Raw genomic sequence first — 16381 nt, 5'->3', positions numbered from 1 at the left:
CCATCACATAAAAGAATATACAGACTAATACTGATCCAAATTTTCATAGTGCTCCCTTGGATCTTCTTATAGCTCCCAAATTTTCATTAATTTGTTGAAGCATTAGTTCTGCCTGATCATAGGTATGATCTTTCTTCACCAGTTTGTAGGCTACATCAACTGCTAAACATGGCACACTGTTTAATCTATTGGATTGATAAAACTTGTGAGATGTTAATCTCATAGATAAATCTAGAAGAGGATTAGTTATAGTATCAATGGTTATTCCCCTATTATTCCATTTGGCTCCTGTATTTTTCTCAATGACCTTCTTTCTGTCACTTCTCAAGGTCTTTGGTCGATCTAGGGTTGGGAATCCCATAACCCTATGAACTATTCTCTTGGTAATTTTATTAGGTCCTGTCTCTAGCCATAGATAGCCATCATGAATTCGACTCAAAACAATCTGTATCCATTCAATTTTGAATCCTATAGGATAGACTAGGGCATTGGTCAAACCCTTTTTCTCAACTATCTCGAATTCCTTTCTTAGAATCTTGTTCTCACATAGTTTGTCATAAGCTTGGAATATTTCAAAATAACCTATGGCACCAATTTTGTAGTTGTAACATTTTCTCACATCTTGCACCATGACTACTTTAGATGGAATGATGGATAATGCACCAACTGGATCGTTTCTATAGGAAACTTTGGGTATTGGCCTAAATTTGGGTTGTTTTACTTCATTACTAACTAACTGAATCTCATGACCTTCCTTTTCTTTGGGGTTTCTTGAGCTAGAGGCCATTTTACCAAACTAGGGTTTTAAATGTACTAAAACTTTAACTTTTGTGTAGCTCAGCACTTGATAAATACCTTTTAATCAATGAGTTTGTGCTAAATTGTTGTTGAAATCCATGCAAATGGCTATTAGGTTGCTACTTGATTGCTTCTTTGCTCTTCTCGTCTTTTCTCTATGTTCAAATGGTGTGAAAATGAATGAAATTTGACCTTATACATGTCAAAGACCTAGCATTAAATGCTTTGTACATATAGCTGTAAACTCAGCACTTGAAGGATTCAATATGACTCGGCTCCCATTGTATTTCATTTACTTGGCCTCCACTAGAATTTTACTTCACTCAGCTTCAACTATCAGCTCGGCATCTATTGAAGCTTTACTCGGCATCCAGGTGTAACTCGATAGCATTTGCAAAAACTTTAGATTTTGAACTGGCATCTTTGCTTATGCAAATTTCTTCCTTGTAGTACTCTTTTGTTCTTTGGAACTGATGTATGATTTAACTTTGTATATCAATCTCGTACACCTTTCTTTTGCTTAGTTGGATGAAGTGTGATCACTTGACCTCTTGGGTGAAGTGATCTCTCCATTTGATGTGCTGCACTCATCTTTCTTTTTCCAAGTCTTGTTCATTTTCCCTCTTATTTGTTCAACATCAACCTTCTCTTTTCCTTTGTTGACTTCTGTCTTGTGTCCTTTTGACTTTGTTGGGTAGTTAATGCTAATATGACCAATCTTCAAGCAACTGAAACATGTAGTTTGGTTTAGCCATTTGTTGTAATTCCCTCTAAAATGTGTCCTTATGCAATTTTCAAGAATGTGTCCATACTCCTGACAATAATGACAGCTATATCTAGTGTTGTAATCCCAGTTGTAGTGATGTGCATGGTTGGTTCCTCATGCTGGCTAATTAGGTGTCCACATAGGCTTTGATCTGCACTCAAATGCTCTATGTCCATATTTTTTGTAGTTGTAGCAACGATCTTCAAATCTTGATGTTCTCATGGTCTTGGTTCTACATTCATGTGCTTGATGTCCTTGGTTTTTGCACTTGTGACAAAAGTTTGCATTGGTAGGCTTATCATGCTGATGATTGTTCTTGCTCCTGCACACATTAGAGGTATGCCCCTTTTTACCACAAAAATGATAGCTAGGTTTAGTGTTTTTACCTTTGTTACTCCTTTCTTCTATAGTCTTGGATGATTCTCCTTGTTTAGTGCTGGTCTAACCAAGTCCTGAAGTGTCATTACTAGCCCTTGGTGATTTCAGTAGTTGCCCAAAATACTTGATAGCCTCATTGGATTTATTGAAGCTTTCTGCTATCTCTTTTTTTCTCTTCAATTGATTTTGCAATTGTTCATTCTGCATTGTCAGAGTGGAAATCTCAATGTCCTTCATGTTTAGCTCATGATGAGCATTCATCATCTGACTTGAGGTGTCTAGCTACATGTTTGAGATCCTTTCAAACTCAATTGTCTTCTCCTCCAGTCTATTGGTGAGATTTATCTTGTCATCTTCTATCATGGCCTTGTCTTCAATGGCTCTCTTCTTTTGTCCAGTCACTTCACAAAGCATTATGGCTTGTGATTCTTGTTTAAGCTTGAGTAATTTGATTTCTTTAGCTCGTGCTCTATTTTTCTCCATTAGTTCTGCTATTGCTGCATCAAATTCCTTGGAATCTCCATTGGAAAACACTTGTGTGTTATCAATCTCCTTGTAGTGTATGTCATTTTTAGCTATGGCTATCTCCTTCCTTCTTTTTAAGGACTTTCTCAATTCTTCTCTGGCTTCTTCCACTTTGTGTAGAGCTAGGTGCACATCAATCACTTGATTGTCTATGATCTTCCCAAGTTTGAAGACTTCCATCTTCAGACCTTTTCTCTAAGCTATTAGGCTTCTCCTTGTGAGAACCTTTGCTCTGATACCAATTGTTGGAATGTTCAAAATGGGAAGAGTACTTTTGAGAGGGGAGGGGCGAATTAGAAGTATCACACTTAACCTTTTTTAACAATTTAAGTCAAATCACTGAAAAGTAAACTGTATGCATATAAACATATAAATGAACATAAAGTAAACGCATGCAATAACACATAACACTAGATTTGGTAACCCAAAAACCCTCTAGGAATAAGAAGGTGAAATTGGGGTGGGGATGATACCCACAAAAATCACTTTAACAATAAATGTTTCACCACTTCTGATGGTCTGCCCTATAAAAGGCCTGCCCTGTTAAAGGCTTTACACCGTGTCAATAGTAACCTGATTAAAGGATTTACAAACACTTCACATGAAGTGTCACCCTATTAAAGGATTTACAATAGGCTATTAAACCCACCTAATACAATAGGATTTTCAATCACCTTCTCCAAAGGTTCTCCTACCTAGCTGTTAAGCTAACCTATCAATATAGGATTTCCAACTTCTAATACAATGACAAGAAAGTATTAGAACAATGAACCTGACAGTATGCAATCTCTAATTGTTGGATTCAGGCACTTCATTTTCTCTCTCTAATCTTGATCCTCTGAGATCTGATATCTGATCGTGTCCCTTGTGTTATTCTGATCTACTGGATATAAAATTGTGGCTCTATTCCTCTAAGTCTTTCACACTTTCTCACTGAAATTCACTATAATCTCCTCATACACTACTCTCATCAACACATGCAATGTGGTTTTCGACATGCAATTGGGTTAGGTATGGATCTATGATCCATATTGAATCTTTAAGTTCCCGCTCATTCCTTGCATTTTCCTCATTGGTTGCATGCCTTCTCCATTTTTCTAATTGGTTGCATGTTGGTCGCATAGGAAATGTAAAATATTTGATCTTATCCTTTTTCTCCTTTGAAATCCTTCTATGTCGGCTCCAAAAATGGTTTACATCTGAGTTTGTGAGGGTACAAACTCATATGTTGATTCTGTGTTACTCGACACATACTAGACTACTGGTGCTTGACACATATACTATCCTGGATTGCTCGGCACCTATTACACTCTGTCTCGCTCGGCACATACATGATTCTAACTCACTCGGCATATGAAGCATTCTAACTTGCTCAGCATCAATTGTGACTCGGCACCTATATATCACTCGACACTTATATACTGCTCGGTACCTGTTGAAATACTGACTCGGAACACTCTATGGCTCAACATACATAGTGTACTCGACTTCAATGTAGAAAGTGATTAAGTGTGTTGACACTCAAATGTCAAAACCATCTAAGGACCAACATCTCTTTCCTCCATTAATTAAATAGATTATTTTATTTGATTAATTAATTTATGATCCTTTTCTTTTAATTTCTAGTTGTTACCTTTAATTACATGGAGAAAAATTACCTTTGATCATATGGATTGAAACTCTCAAATTTTGAGCTTGTGATGTGTCCCTTCATTTGACTTTTATTTCTAAAGTCAATATCATCTAGCCACCACTTAATCTCAACCATTCTTTCCTATTGTTTCTTAATCTCATTTAATCCTACCAAAACCCTACCCAATCATTAATCCTAGCCATAAGATAAGTCCTAGGAAAGAATGGTTAATCTCATTAAAGCTCTAAGATAAGTCCTTCAATTTTTTATGCAATAACATGATAAATCATATCGTCCCCCATAAAAAGATATTTAAAGTAGCTTGGTGGAGCTGGATGCTCCTTGTACTCAAACATTCCCTTGAAAAAATAATATTTGTTCTTGAAGTGAACCTTGTGGATGTGGTATATAATTGAATTAATCAACAATGATGTCTTAAATAGGGTTATTAAGGCGTTTTTCAAAGATCCTGATTGACTTACAATGACCATAGCCCAATATTGAGATTAGATTCAATTAATTTAAGGTCAACAAGTTACTCTCCCACAACTTCAACCAAAAAACATTGGACTTCCTAGCAAAATAGGCCCTAGTTTTTGTGGTAGCAAGATAATATGTCCTTAATAATTAATCTAGTATTGATATTAGAATTGGCAAAATTTAAGTATAGGATAAACTACTTTGAAATTTAAAATGTGATAGAACCCCAAATAAAATATGTTTAATGTCATATAGGAAAAAGGCCATATTAAAGTAAGGGTCCAATAAATGACTGTGTGAAATTGGAAGGGGTTGCAATTTAACAAGTAAATTCCTCTTACATGTATGTGTTTATTTCATACTTTCAAGATGAAATAATTGGGCTATTATTCAATTTATTCCTCATTAAATCCCATATAGATATATCTATCTAATACATTAGGTTGCAGTCTAGCTCCAAACATCAATTACACTTTTTATACTTCAATATATTTTTTAGGGATTGATATTTGTGTTCACTATTTTATTAGGAAAATAATATCTCAACCTTGCATTTGATTAAGCGTACTATTTTTAGTAAGTTATGTTTGAGCACTAATTGGTCCAAAAGTTTTCCCAAAGTTATGGATTGGCTAGGTAATCATGCCAATAAATTTTCAATGCTAGGCCATTTCTAGATTTGAAGATATTAAAATTTCCATTTAAAATATTCTGAACAAAAAGTTTGAAGTCAATTTTGAAGCCTTAGAGACTCAAAAGTGACCCAAATGTATCTATAACTTTTGGAGTGGCTAATAACTTGATAGAGAACACCATGAACTTTTAGATAGTTAAGAGTTCTTCAATTGGACACCCAATTCAAGAGTTATTTAATTGGACACCCAATTCAAAAGTTATGGCCACCAAAAGTTTGATAATCTAAAATAGGAAATATAAAAATGTATTGGACGCATAAATGAGTTGTATAAGGGAGTTACATGTGTTGGTATTTGTTCGAAGCATCATAGGGTATCTTGGATTGGAGACAAGATGAGTACCACTTTTTGGGTGGTTTTAACCCTTGGTTTTGTAATATTGTTTGACTGTTTCATGTATAGTATGTCATAAAAATTAGGTGAATGAGATTCACATTATGTGTAAGAGTCTCACATCTATTGAGTTGCCTCTAGATCTATGGTTAGTGATACACTTGTAAGAACCTCATAACTTTAGTGGTTCTCATATATTGATAATTTATGTGATTATATTTCTTACATAATACTCATGGTATAGTCTCATCTACCTACACTGCAAATTAATTATTTACCTATTTTGAGACAACTTATTCACAACATTTAAGTGTTGCCTATCAAGCATTGGAAATATGATCTAGTATTGTCATTGAGGGATCATGGAGTGTGACAAAAAATATTGACGGAAAAAAGGTGCTACATAGTCAAAATCCAAAAGTCATAAACTGATTGGCATTTATGTCAACATGATGTGAGAAATGTATTTAAATTATGTGTTTAGATGTTCATGTGTTCTATAGTGTTTCTCTTAAGTGAGTATTTGTTATTTCTAGAATGTTGCAGTACAAAAAATTGGAATTTGTAGGACAACATATTTGAAGTCTATATGGGAGAATGCTTAACATTCCTCTACATTTGGTGATAAGATCTTGTAGTTTTGGATAATGTTTGGAAGAAATGCTCAAAATGCCCATGTGGTTCCTATGCTCAATTTTTATTTGATGGTGTGTTTTTCCAGAAGAGTTATGATGCTCTATTTCTCATAAACACGGTTTGTGTTACTCTCTAGCCACCTTAGTTGAATTTCTTGTTTGGAATATATTTATTTGGTCTAGACTTATGTTGGAAGTAAAGTTAAGATGTTGCTTCAAGTCTTACCATGGATTTGAAAATCCACATTGAATTATGTCTTTGGATTGACTAGTTATGTGCTACATTTTTTATCTACACATTACATTTGATACCAATTTTGAAGGATGTATTGTCCCATGTAAACCTATTTGGAGCTACTTAAAAAGATGCATTGTGATATTTTTAGGTTCCATTTATCTCTTGGAGTGGACCATATGCACCATAATTATATTTGGTGGTAAACTTGATTGGAATTATATTTGTTCTATTTTGGTTACCTATGTAATGATTTTGATATAGAAGTTCACACACTCTCTCTTCAACACATGTTGAAGTGGATTTAGTGTAAGGGTAAAGAGTGGAAGATGTGTGGAATGAGTTGTGTGAGTGTATATGTTAAAGAGAAATCTGAAAAACAAATTTCTTTCCAAGCATATTACATCATAATATCTTCAATCATATGGGCTTCGACCCTAGCCCACACATGTAGTAGAGGAGGCTTAAGTCTTGGGTTTGCTCCTTGAAGTCTTCAGTTTGATTCTATAGTTCAGATTAAAGTGACACACTCATTTTGAGATGTACTTGTTCATCCCTAAGAAGATTAGTCTTACCCCAACTTGCCTAAGGTGCCCAAGTTATGAGCTACGCAATGCCCGACTGAGTTGCAAAAATACCTCCTAGACATAAAATAATAATACCGACAATACATTTTTGCAAAGAATCCAATATTACATTACCTATTCATAAATCTAGCAAGTACAAATTAAAATACAGATTTTCTAAATATATGACACGTGATCTATGATCATAATTTAAGTCAAATCAATAATATGATATAACTCCTCATTATCATTCGTACATCATTCAATATCAATCTATGAGATAACAACCTATACTCTTCCTTTTTAAATTGCTCATTTTTTTCACTTATATATCATAACGAAACTCCTCATATGTATTAAAATATTAATAATATTTCAAAGTGATTTATTCATCCATTAGCCTTTTATCCCATCTACCTACATATCATGTAGGGCGTGAGGGAAATCCTCCATAATTCAAATTCAAAATATTATTGAAAAGACCATTTGAACAATAAACATTAACGTCAATCTGATTCATTGTACGATAAAGGCACGCGTCTTATGAGGAAGGACAATGCCGCGTTTAATTGATCCATCTGAGAACGAAACAAGGGCTTCTATAAAGCAGACAATGACATTTTAGAATGTACTAGCTCCACTTTTTTATCTAATTCTTAAAGGGGACAACTAGACGGGGGCCATATTTCCTTTAATATAATGTACCCTTAAAACATAGAAATTTAATGTAAAGCATATAGTTCTTTTGTGGGTTTTGGCTATGGAGGGGCCAAAATACACATGCATAACAAATTAACATTTATATTAAATTTATAATTAATTAATAAAAGTGTACTTTGGTCTCTGAATAGAGAGCGCCCCTCCCTTTTTGTAAAGGATCCATGTTAAGAAGAGTAAGGAAGTTTTTAGTAAATTCTATTTTTGAGATACATTTCAAAAGGGGATCCAAGAACCATTCTACTTTTATATGTCAATATAATTTGTTTGAGGTATATTGGAAAACATAGAAAGTTTTTGCTGAAGTGAGCATATTTTTAAGTGCGCATAATAAATAGTAGGAGAGAGAGAGAGAGAGAGAGAGAGAGAGAGTTTTTAGAAGCTCAAGAACTAATGGAACACTTAACTTGCAAAGGTACATGTGTACACCTTGTTCGAAAGCTTCTATGAAAGAAGACATATTATGAAATTTGTGACTCTATATATTACTATATTGGTATTATGATTGTAGAAATTTAATAATATGAAAAAATGGACGTATATATTTCTCCATATTGTATAATAAATAATTGAGTATGTATATTAAAACTATTTTTCAAATTAATATATTTGACTATGCAAGTATTTATATAATTATCAATTAGTTTGGATTAAGATAAGGATAAGATGTTTTGTTTTTTTTAACAGATACGAAAAATGTAAATTTTTATATTAAAATTTGTCACACTTTATTATCTATTTATTAAAATTAAATATATAATTAAAAATTATGATAATAATTATTTAGATAACATCTTAAAACAACAATTATATATTAGTAGCTTTTAATAATTTAATTTAATATAAAGTTATTTTCCTTGGGTATCTTATGGTTTCTTGTGCTTATTATTAATTATAAGACTTGGTTTCATACTTAGAAACAAGAGACTATTGCATCATGTTTTTGGTTGAAGTGAGTTTCTATGAAAGAGAAGATATATTATGAAATTTGTGACTCTATATATTACTATATTGGTATTATGATTGTAGAAATTTAATAATATGAAAAAATGGGCGTATATATTTCTTCATATTTTATAATAAATAATGGAGTATGTCTATTAAAATTTCTTTTCAAAAAAATATATTTAACTATGTAATAATTTAACACAATTATCAAGTAGTTTGGATTGAGATAAGGATAAGATGTTTTGTTATATTTTAAAATACAAAAAATATAATTTTTGTATTAAAATTTGTCACACTTTATTATATATTTATTAAAATTAAACATATAATTAATAATAATAATAATCTAGATAATATCTTAAAACAATTATATAATAGTAACTTTTAAATATTTAATTTAATATAAAATACAATAAATAAATTTAAATTTTGAATATATATTTTATTATAAATTAATTTAACAATAAAGATATATACTTGATAATATATTTTTAATATTAATATAATTATAATAAATCACCCCTCATATTATTATAGTAAATTACCATATATATATATATATATATATAATGAAATATTTTATACATTAATTAATAATAATCTTATTTGATTCATGCAAATATTAGATCAACCAAAATGATGTACTTTAGTTGCATTATATATTATCTTATTTGATTCATGCAAATATTAAATCGGCCAAAATGATAACCTTTAGTCGCATTATATTTGCGAGAACTAGATATCTTATAATTCTCTATAGGAAAACTCTAATGGAGCCCAGGGAAAATTACCAAATCTAAAACTTGAATAAACTAAAAACTTCAACAAATTGCTAGGTGTTTCCCTAATGGAAAATGTAAATAGCTGTGCAGCGTCAATAAAAGCCGACTTGATAATGTATGTGTTATAAATTGTATTCAAGCCAACTTGACAATGTTATAAGTTGTATTCAAGTTGACTTGACAATGTATATGATATAAGTATAAGGTCTAGTTGAGGATTGAAGGGAAGTAAGAATGTGTGGAAGATAAGAAGATGCTTGGAGGAAGTGGATTGGAAGGATAAGAAGAATATCCTTGTTGGGTTGCAAAAATTAATTTGATCGGGAAGGATCAAGTATTCGAGCCAGAACTGAGATTTGAAATAAACAATACAATTGCATTAGCAATCAAGTCATTTCATTGTTTTACTCTAACCATTGTAGCACTGAATTCAATCTCTTAACAGGGTTAGCTTAACAACTATTTGCCAAATCCTCCAACAAGGTGGCATTTCTAGATTGAAGTGTCTAAAAACCTCTAACAAGGCCACTCCTAACAGGATGATTAAATCCTCTAACAGGGTCACACCTAATAGTGTGTTGTATAACCTTTAACAGGTTTGGCTCCTAACAGGGCTCACTTAAGAAGAGTGAAAAATAGTAACTAGTTGCAATTGGTGGTTTTTCCCAAATTGGGTTCCCACGTTAAATCTCGGTGTCACTTGTGTTCATGCTATTTTTTTTGTGTATGCAACTAAGTTAATTAAGGTTAATAACATTAATATCTTAAGATTTACATGTTCAACATTTGCCAAATCACAGTTGATATTACAGTGCTTGCCAAGTTACAACATATTGATAGTGTTAATCGAGTGTCTGTGTGTTAACCTAGTGATAGTAGTTTCAATAGATTTTATGTCTTGTATTGACATCTAAGATATCTGGGATTTATTTTGTAGTAACTGATTCACCCCTCCCATATTAGTTACTCCTCTTAAATTTCCAACAATTGGTATCAGAGCATTTGGTGCTTGCAAAGAAGGCTTCAAGGACCTAAGCTAAAGATCAAGATGTCTTACAGAAGAGAGATTCCCAAGTTGAAGAAAGATCACTTTGAGGCATGACAAGAACTTATGAAGCTACATTTGGCAACCATCAGTTGCTCAAGTCTGAAATATTTGAATACCCAGTATAAAGCTCCCATTGGAACATTGATCGTGGAGGAGATTCTTGAAAAGAAGAATCATAACATTATGATGATTAACATTACATCCACTCTTAACTATGTTGAATTTGATGAAGTCAAAGGGTGCTACTACTCATGAGATGTGGACCAAGCTAAAGGATATCTATGGAAGTGATGATAATGTGAGAAGAGCCAAGGTAGAAAGCTTAAGAGGTTAGTTCGATTAGATGAAGATGAGGGAAGATGAAAACATTAAAAAATATGTTAAGAGAATCAAAACTAGTGTAAGTGCAATCAAAGCCTCTCAAGGGAAAATTGATGATGTAATAGTAAGCAAGGTACCCCTTCTTCCTATCTATGCAATTAGAATGTCAATTATTCAAGAGATGAGATGTGATCCCAATAATAAGATAAATTTGGATGCTCTAGTGTGAAGATTGATAATTTGAGCTAGATAACTATGATAATTATGTTCCTAGTTTTAGTAATCTTGATTCTACACTTGAAGACAAGTTATCACTCAAGAAGAAAGTTGAAAAGTCTAAAGGAAAATAATTTGAAAGTGAAGAACAAGATAGTTTTGATAGTGATCTTGAAGTCATTGAAGCTCTTCTTGCAGAACATATCCCAAAGGCAAAGGAAAGTACAAAGGTAAAATTCCTCTAGTCTATTTTTCTTGTGAAGAAGTTGGTCACATTGTTGCAAGGTGTCCAAATAGAGAAGATAAAGAAGAAAAGAAGAACAAAAAGTACAAAGGAAAAAAGGATTTCAAAAACTACAAGGACTACAAGGATCAAGGTAAGAAGTCTTGTTTCATGGCTAAAGATTTTGACAGTAGTGATGATGATGAAATGGTTTACATTGCTGTAAAAGATGAATCAAAAAATGAAGATGATAAGATGTCACTTATTTCTCATGTTAGCAAAAATGATACATGGATTATTGATAGTGGTTGTTCTCATTGTATGACTGGTGATAAAAAAAAGTTTGAACATATGAAACACTATGATGGTGGAAGTGTAAGATTTGGAAACAATGAACCACGTTGCATAAAAGGAAAAGGTTGCATTTCTCTAACCAATGAACTCAGATGTACCAATGCTTATTGGGTTGAATGACTAAAACATAATCTACTAGGTGTGGCACGGTTGAATAACATTGGATTCAAGGAAGAATTTATGAATGGGAAGACCAAGCTACTATATGGAAAATGAAATCTAGTTGGGTCTGGTAATCGAACAAAAGGTAACTTATTCTACCTAGATCTAAGTAAAAGTTCATGTTTCATTACTGAAGTAGAAGAAAGTTGGTTATGACATAAAAGCTTGTGTCATGTGAACTTTGATAACCTGGTCAAGATAAGAAAAAAACAATATGAAGAAACCTAATATGGGCATGCACAAGAATTGTCAAATTGGTAAGATGGGCAAGACAAGTTTCAAGAGCAAGAACTATCATTTTGAAAAAGTCTTGGAGCTAGTTCATATGTACCTTTGTGGACCTATTGGCATAGAGAGCTACAAAGGAGATAGGTATTTCATTTTATTTGTTGATGATTGTTCTAAGATGATGACAGTAATGCATTTGAAAGATAAGTTTGAAGCTTTTAAAAAATTCAAGTGGTATCTAGCTAGAGTAGAGAAGGAAACAAGAAAGAAGATGAAATGTTTGAGATTAGATAGAGGAGGTGAATTCATTTCTAATGAATTCAATAAATTATGCATTGAGAAAGGAATCAAAAGAAAAGTATTAGCCCTTGGTACACCTCAATAGAATGGAATAGCAGAAAGAACAAACAGATCAATCATGGATTGTGAAGAACCCTATTGATAGAAAAGAATGTTGCAATCAAATACTGGAAGGAAGTGATCAGTACAATAGTTCATACCTTAAACATAGTATAGCTGAAGAAAGACACAAATTAGACTCCTTATGAACTATGGTATGGCTATTACTTGAAAGAATTTGGTTGTAAATGTTATATCTTAAAGGAGACTAGGAAAGGTAAATTTGATGCCAAAAGTGATAAAGGCATATTCCTAGGTTACTCCAACTGAAGTAAAGCATACAAATCTTTGAATATAGCCACTCATAAGATCATAAAAAGTAAAAATGTGAGGATTGATGAGTTTGTATAAAAAGAGTGAAGAAGAGAGCAGCAAAGAACCAGAAGACTACAAAAAGTTTATTTACTTTGAACTTGATACATTGTCCAATCCAATTGGGAGTCAACAAACTTCACCTCTCAAGTCCCCAAAATCTCCAAAAGCATCCAAGTTACAACTAGTATAACCCAAGTTTGAAGGATCGAGTCACAAATAGTAGGACTTGAGCATGATGCATAAGATCATGATGAGGCAAGTGGAACAAGCTCTAAATCCAAAGTACCTATACTTGTAAGATATGTCAGAAGGCACCATGCACCTAAGAAAATCATTAGATGCAAGAAAAAAGGTACAAAGACAAGGAACAAATTGAAAGATGCATGTTTTCTTACTGAATTTGAACCTAGAATAGTTAAAGATGCTTTGGATAATGAAATTTGGATTGAAGCAATAAATGAAGAGATACAAAAAATAGAAAGGAATAAGACCTGGACTCTTGTTCCTAGTGTTGGCGCTCAAAATTGTGTTCCCATTTTGAGCGTCTATTTCAATGTTTGAATCAAATCAACCCTTATAAATGCCCATAAATGCATGTGTACTTGGCTATACCTTTGAGGCCCCTGAGGTGTTTAATGTTTCTAACACCTTCCATTTAGCTTGTCCACATGTTCCATGATGATAAACTGTCGGTCTAAGTCATTTGCCGAAGTCCTATTTTGAGCAAATGTCAAATCTGCATTTTTCACCAAAGTGTCAAACAACGACAGGAGGCCTTGTTTGCATCTGAATATCTTGCACCTAGAAATGTTTTGTGATTTTCCACTTTGGGAGTATCTAATATCCATACCTAAGAACCTATGTTTCAGATTTCGAGTCATTTTGAGTCCATTTGACTAGGTTTTGAATCCCTCAAAGTTGGTCAGTTACTATTTTTATGCTTTTGCAACTAATTCTGAATTCTGGGAAGCCCTGTTTGACATGCTATAACTTTGACCCAGTTGACCCAAATGTTGAAATTCCTATTGCGTTGCATTGTACGCGTCATAGACTTGTTATGTTTCAAGTTTCGTCTTATGGAAAATCCGTTTGATCAGTTTTCAAACACGATTCCAAATGGAATTTCTGTCTTTTTACTAGTGTCAGCAAATGCATATTGTTTGGTACCCCTGTTCGTGAAATCATATCTCCTGATCTGTGATAGGTCAAGTCAAATGAACTGTACCACTGTGTTGTCCACTAAAAATACTCCAAGTGTGTCAGTTTTTAAGTCATGACGAATATCCATTTGCACATTTTTCTAGGTCCATTCCATTTGCAAAAAATGTTTTCCTGCCAATGTTTCTAGTCATCAAAATCCAAGTAGTCCATTTTGACCACGCGCCATTTGTGCTCAGTTATTCATCATGAGCCCAAATCGCAGACTTATACTCTCCTTGTGATAGTGAAGCAATGCCCCAACTTTCATTTTCCCAAGTGTCCATCTGCCTAGTTTTCAAGGCCAAATATGAGCCCAATTTATTGTTTTCTGGCTTGTTTACTTGCAGGTAATTCTAAGAAGACAACTTTGATAGCGAATATCTTTTGACCTCGAATTTTTCATGAGACAAGATTTGGTGGAGTAGAAGAGTGCAGAACAAAGATTCAGTGTGCTAGATTTCAGAGCCCGGTCAAGTGTTTAGATCAGCTTTTGAGGCCAGTCAATGGACCTCCTAGCACAAAGTCGACAAGTTTGCAGACAAGTGATAAAGTGAGTTTCAATTGATGGTTCGGTGATCGAACTTGGTTTCAATCAGTATCAGGTGATGAATGGATCAGTTTGCTAGTTCAGTTGTTTGAAAATGATTATTTTTTTAGTCGGACCCCCTTTGGGGCCCGACTAATTTGTATCAAATTGATGGAGCTCGAAGGCATTAAGGATATTTTAAAAAGGGGAATGTTATAATATTTTAATTCATTGTAAATCTCAAAAATATATATATATATATTATTGTCAACCCTTGCTCTTCATGTAGTAGCACAAGCCCAAAAGAATGGAGGCTACTGTGTTTTTGTTGATGCAGAACATTCTCTTGACCCATCACTGGCAAAAGCTATAGGTGTTGACACAAAAAATCTGTTGCTTGCTCAGCCTAATTGTGGTGAGCAAACTCTCTATTTGATCGATACTTTTATATGGAGTGGATCAATTGATGCTTTTATGGTTGATACTATAGCAGCACTTGTACCTAAAATTGAACTGGATGGTGAAGTTGGGGATACACATGTGGCACTGCAGGCAAGATTAATGAGCCAGTGCCTGCAGAAGTTGACACATGCTTTAGCTTGCTCACAAACACTTCTCATTTTTATAAGTCAGGTGAGAGTAAAATCAGGTGGATTTGGTTTTGGAGGGCCAATAGAAACTACCTCTGGAGGGAATGCATTGAAGTTTTATTGCATCTGTCTGATTAAATATCTGTAGAATTGAAAGTGTAAAAAAGGGGGAAGAGATGATTGGAAGCATTGTTCAAGTAAAATTTGTGAAGAACAAACTGGCACCTCTTTTCAAAACAGTAGAATTTGAAAAAGAGTTTGGCAAGGGAATTTCTTTTGAAGGTAAGGTTTTGGATTTAGGTCATAAACATGGATTGATCTCAAAAACAAGGAATTTTTATAGCTTGAATGGTGTGAAGTTAAATGGTAAAGATGAAGCCAAAGTATATCTTTTAGAGAATGCAGACATTTGCCATGAACTTGGCGATAAAGTAAAAGCAAAGCTTTTAGAGGATTCAAAAGATAAGCTTGATGACATTGAGAAATCTCTAAATGCTTCCAAGAGGAAGCTAAGGAATAGCCGAAGAAGAACAGAAGCCACTTTCAACGCAGTCAAAGAGGAAAAAAGCCCACACAGGCAAGGAAGCTGTGAGTAGGGGAGTTCCATGCTAGAGACGAAGACCATTCCATAGAGGAAGCCACAAGTTATCAAATCAAGAATTACACGCCTAGCATAAAAGGAGATCTTGTTGTAAAAAGCTTGTTGGATGGCATCCCACGCAATGGAACAGAGCCTCCCACACATTGAAACAGAGGCAGTCAACAATGTTAACAAAGAAAGCGGCATAGAAAATAGAGAAGCTCATGGTAGATGTAAAGCTAGAGCAAGCCGTAGGGGCATTCACAGCATAGAAAAGATACAATTTTGGAAGACCATTACACTGGAGCTAGGAAGCTTCGATGCAATTGATAACGTCCATGCCAAAGCAGGGGAGGCATTAGTCTTTTGCTGAATTTGTAGTATAGAAAGCAGAGAACACCCATGAAAAGACACCATCCAAGCGGAAGCCTATGCAAGAGTTTCAAGACAATGCTAAAGGAAGCAGGAAGGCGTCAAGGAGGTGCTACGCCATGTCAGAGAAAGCCACCAAGTGGTAGCAGATAGGGGAGCATAAGGTTGCTATGAAAAATTTTATTCCCTTAAAAGTTGTGTTCTTCTTTTATTTTGAATCTAACTAGCAATAGAGTTGCACATTATATAACCATGCATATATATAAAAAAAAAAAAAGAAGCTCACATAGACCAAGCAAGGCAACCAATTGAAGGAAAACTCTATGTTTAAATAAGAAACTCGTCATGTTGAAGGA

The 16381-nt window shown here is 33.7% G+C and overlaps 1 pseudogene; it reads left to right on the top strand.

The window, feature by feature from the left end:
- LOC149531728 (DNA repair protein recA homolog 3, mitochondrial pseudogene) overlaps nt 1–15669 on the top strand; it is a 69365-nt pseudogene extending 53696 nt beyond the window's left edge.
- Nucleotides 15670–16381: the final 712 nt, after the last annotated feature.

Source organism: Cupressus sempervirens, chromosome 11 (assembly GCF_028749045.1).
Source record: "Cupressus sempervirens isolate cs-2001-9-10 chromosome 11, ASM2874904v1, whole genome shotgun sequence".
Lineage (NCBI taxonomy): Eukaryota > Viridiplantae > Streptophyta > Pinopsida > Cupressales > Cupressaceae > Cupressus > Cupressus sempervirens.
The sequence above is the reverse complement of the archived record's forward strand: the minus strand, read 5'-3'. Positions and strand labels throughout refer to the sequence as shown.